Here is a 5,134-nt window from a genome sequence, read left to right as displayed (position 1 = left end):
TGTAGGATTGATCTTGGATCTCAAACCAGATCATGCAAAGATATATCAATAGCATAGTCTTACAAGTCAAAAAAATATTTTATAATTGTGGATTCTCTAGAGCCCCAAACATCCTGCATCCCACCCCTTCCTTATTAAGTCTTAGATGCAGATGTAGAAGCATACACACAGGACATTCTAAAGCTATACAAAGATTCGAAGGCACCTAGAAATGAAATAGAAAAGGATTTATTCGAATCCCTAGCCAAAGAGAAAGAAACTACTAAAGTTGAGAAGAAGAAGGAGAAAGAAAAGAAGGAAGAACAAGCCGAGAAGATCTATCTCAAGAAGGTGATCTAGACATTTGCAAACCCCAATTCCCCAATTTGCACCTATTAAAGGTAAAGGAGGCTAGCCAGTGAATAGAAAGATTGAAAACACTTTGATCAAGATAAAATAAATAAAAAAAGAGGCATCCAAAACTCTACTCCAAATGAGCTTAGAGAAAAAGTCTAGAAGATAGCAACAATAAATTTGACAGCCTCTATCACTGGACACAAAAAGTGAAGAAGAAGGAGTTGCAGTCACAAAAGAAGTCCTCAAACCCACCCCACCATCCCAATAAGTCCCCTTCCTTGATGAGGACCAACTATAATGGACCTTGTTCATCCCATAGACACTAACCAAAACCCTAGCAAAATATAAAAATATACCCCTCCTTAATAAGCACAACATGGAGAGATCCCTAGTCTTCTAAGTCCTCTAGGGGAAACCATAAGGAACAACATGAAGAAGAAAATATTAAGAATATTGCCACTAAAACCATTGTTGTCAATCTCACAACACCACTAATGCAGAGGCTTAAGGATCAAATTCAACATGAACTAATGCATAAATCAAATGAATTGAATAGTTAAATATCAAATCTAAAGTTCAATTGTAGAAATATGAGAATAACATGAAATCATACCAAATCCCCCTAGGAAAAGGTACAAATCAATCATTAGTCAATAATTCCCGATTATCCTCCAACATCTCTTGAAGCTTCGATGGTTAATGAATGTTAATGAAGATTTGATGATGGATGGTTTGTAGATCTAGAATTTATTCTAAAAGAAACACCTTCACTTCATAAGGATATCTCCAATTTTGCACCTTCAATCAATTGATAATAGATATCACAAATGAGGAAAAGAATTGCTTTATGTATGAGGTTCTAGGTTTAACTTGATAAATGAATGACTTAGATTTATTATTTTTTCTCATGAAGTTAGATTTGAGCGGGGTGGGACCTACATATTATCCTTCCAAAATTTATGGAAAAAAACGTTGAATAAGGTGGCTTGGGGTGACCCCGTCCCAACAATTTTAGCATTACTTTTTAGGACTACAAGATAATAGGATTTTATGCAAAAAAATAGATTTGCACAAAAATATCGAATGTTTGGATGAGGGAAATATGTTTTGAAACTTTGAAATGGATAGGATTTATAATTAATTTAGATAATTAAAAGATAAAAGACGCACTTAAAATTAAGGGTCCAAATGAGAGTGTGATGAAATTTAAATTATATTCTTAAATTAATTATTAAGTACATATGAAGGTCCTATAATGCATAGTATAATAAGACATACTAAAATGAGTGCTAGCAGAGCGTGGAATTATACAGCCTAATTAAAGATGTACAATTTATAATGCTATAGTCAAATTTGTTGCATAATCAAGAAGACCCAACACCAATCCTTTATGATAACAAGTCAACAATTGCATGATCAAAAAGTCATATCTTTTACAAGAGAAACAAACACATTGATATGAGGTACCACTTTATCTAGAACTGATTAACAATGGGAAAATCTACAACTTGGAATACCTAAAAAAACAATGATTATTGATATTAAATTGGTTAGTAATATAAATTAAGAAAGAATGTTGGTAAGCATTAATTTTTGCCACCAAATATTAGTGAGTAGTCAAGTTCATTTAAAAAGAGGTTTCTCACCGCCATTTTGAATGTCTCTCCCACCATCTCCAGTCCATTTTCTACGTGTTTTAACTATGTTGTATTCCAAATAGTTATAAGACCTCTATAAATAGAGGCACTTGTAATCGATGTACCAATGAATCAAATTTGTCTTTTATATTTGTCTGCGCTGCCTTCATTTTCGCTCTTCATCATTTGCTTCCATGAAAGTTATTAGTGTGCCCTTATGCCCTTTGTTTTTCCTCACCTTTTCTCTTAGTTTCATTAATTATCATTTTACAATGCGATAAAGATTTGAGTGGCAACTTTAAACATATAAAATGTGTTGTATATATTGTTAGAGCAAAATCATCTTCAAGTAGCGTATATTTCTATTTCTTCTCTTTGTCTCCTTACACCACTATGCATTCCTATCCTGCGGGATCTTTATGATCCATAAAGCTATATATTATCATCTCTTTTAGACACCAGAGCCATATATTATTATCCATAAAGCTCTGGAAAGAAAAAAATGGGTATTGGTTTATTCATAATTTGGGACAAGACCCAGACAAAGGACAATAATCACACCGCAGTATTGGCACTGATTTTGTGAAATGTTCAGCTCAACAACTAGAATGATGTAATGGAATTATTAAGGTTTAATGTGGCAAACTATTTAAGAAGGCCATTGAGTGGGGCTGTATCTCCCTCGTAAGTTGTTTTCTCAATTTGCACTCTTAGCATACTATTGAAGATAAGCTGGTGTGGTCATGTTAATGCGAGAAAAATAATAAGTGCAGAAAATTTGCAAAGAAGAATAATGGCACATAACACACAGATTTATGCAAAAAAAACCTGGTAAAAATATACCAGTAAAAAACTATGGGCAAATTTTGTCTTTCGTATTGATTCTCAAGAATTAAATAGTTACAACAATCTCAAAACTGTACATCAAAACATGACTTTGAGCAACCTAAAACAACCGAGTTGCAGAGTTCTACTTGAATACAACTTACTACATGTAAAACACATGTCGAAATTACTATTTGTCGAAATTACTATTTATAGAAAGTTTTGTTAATAAGCTTTCTATTTATAGTAAGTTTCAAAAAAATCATGTGATGACTCAACCACTGCTAGCTAAGAGTCCAATTTGGACTTCACATTCCAATAGTTAAAGGGTCAGTCTTAAATCACACACTAAGCAACATTTATTAAGTCTAAAGAATGCTAGTCAATTCTGAGTGTTTAATATTTTTAAGCTTAGAAATGTATTCTTAGTGTGACTACATACATTAAGCAACATATTAAGCTTAGAATATGCCAGTCAATTTTGAGTGTTTAACACTTTTAAGTCTAGAAATGTAAGCTTAGTGTGTGTGGTTTAAGCTGTTCCAAATGTCAGCCAATTCTGAATGTTTAACATTTTTAAATATAAAAATCAAAACTTAGTATATGTAATTTAAGCCATCCAAACTGAATACATAAAAAATGATGATAAAAGAAAAATGTTGTTGCATTATGCAGCAAAATGTGAAGGTAGCAAGCCATCAGACGATGCATATGAAGATGAATTTGTGATGAAAGTTGATAGTCACGGAATGACTGTTCTTCACTGTGGGAGAGAGTGGTTTTGTGAATTCCTCGAAGGATGTCCTGTATTCTCTCATTAACTATAAAACACTAATGGAAAGGTATTTAAATTTATGAGTTTAACTCTGAATGTATCTATTTTAGAAAACTAATTACAATAACAAATTTCCTCTTCAGAGCAGGTCCCGTAGCTCAGTTGGTTAGAGCGTTGGTCTTATGAGTAATACCTATGAATGAGGTAGCCGAAGGTCGCGGGTTCGAGCCCCGCCGGGACCATCATTATTATATTCTTGTCTCCCTGTTGATTTATCTAAAGTTCAAATATTTTAATTTTCTTTGCATGACGACTATTTCTTCTGGTTTTTGGGAGGTACCTGAAGTAGAAAACAATAAACTTTTATATCCATTGCAAGACCGTATCTTCTGGTTTTGAGGAGGATTACTTCTGCTGAGATTTCTGTTTGATGTTAATGGTTGCTTCGTCCACTCATTAACAAATTTTCAATCGCAAATTGCCCAACTTATGCAATCATGAAGAGCGTCACACAGGGTTCTTTATGCCACATCAAGGAAAATTATTCATATGCAATAAGAATAAGCAATGAAGGTTTATACTTTATTCAGACAATATTGACTTGGATAGTGTCTCTATTTATTCTTACTAAAGTGATCACTAGAAGGGATAGGAGTGGAGTGAATATATCATAGACGTGTCATAATACGAAAGAATGAGAATTTTGATGGGTAAGAATCGTTATCTTCTTTCGTATTTTGATGGGTAAGAATCATTATCTATAGAGATTTGACATCTCTATCTTTATATAACAGTAGAAAGATGAGTAAGCATTTATCTAAATCAGAAGTTGTGCTTTGGGTAAGCCTCCACATGCACAGAAATCATGTTTGTTAATGTCAATTGAATCTTATGCAAACATGCTTCTAGGTTTCAACATTAGTAGATGACTTTTCTATCAAATACCATCATCGAGAACAATTACACACTCAACCAATAGAACTACAACAGTTTGACATTTTGTTTAAATATTCGAGTATATGTATAAATGATAACCTCCATTTTATGTTGTCAATAGTAAGAAGGCAACTAGAACAATTCTTGGAGCAGGCAACTAACCGAACTATAATTTGGACACTCTTGGTAATGTCTTAGCAGCCACTATTTTTATGGTAGCATAATATATTTTGGTTTAAACAATACATTCTATTCATTTTCACATGTTTAGATGATTCACCCAAAAGTACATTAATAGGTGAGTTCTATTGATTCACCTAAACAAATCAAAATTTAGAATATTCATCAAATACATTACAATCACAATTAACAATGTAAATTTTCTAAATAGGCCATGATTTCTAGCAAAATGGATAACTACATATTTTCTAAACCCATTCAAGTAAATCTCTTACAACTATAATCATTACTAGTGGAAGTAGTATGGGAAAGACCAACCTCATGAGTATGGTATCAAATCTTTCTTTCTTTTTAAATTCTCCTACTTTTATATAAGGTGGATCTTAATTTAAGGGTTGCAAAACTCTTCATAGCATTTCTTCATGCTTTTATTTGATAGTCACAT

The 5,134-nt window shown here is 32.7% G+C and overlaps 1 non-coding gene across 1 annotated transcript; it reads left to right on the top strand.

Moving 5' to 3' along the window:
• The first annotated feature begins 3,720 nt into the window (after positions 1–3,720).
• On the top strand, positions 3,721–3,815 carry TRNAI-UAU (transfer RNA isoleucine (anticodon UAU)). The gene is made up of 2 exons: positions 3,721–3,758; positions 3,780–3,815. It is a non-coding gene; the product is annotated as a tRNA-Ile (tRNA).
• The last annotated feature ends 1,319 nt before the right edge of the window (positions 3,816–5,134 follow it).

The sequence above is a fragment of the Cryptomeria japonica genome, chromosome 11 (genome assembly GCF_030272615.1).
Source record: "Cryptomeria japonica chromosome 11, Sugi_1.0, whole genome shotgun sequence".
NCBI classification, from domain to species: domain Eukaryota; kingdom Viridiplantae; phylum Streptophyta; class Pinopsida; order Cupressales; family Cupressaceae; genus Cryptomeria; species Cryptomeria japonica.
The sequence above is the reverse complement of the archived record's forward strand: the minus strand, read 5'-3'. Positions and strand labels throughout refer to the sequence as shown.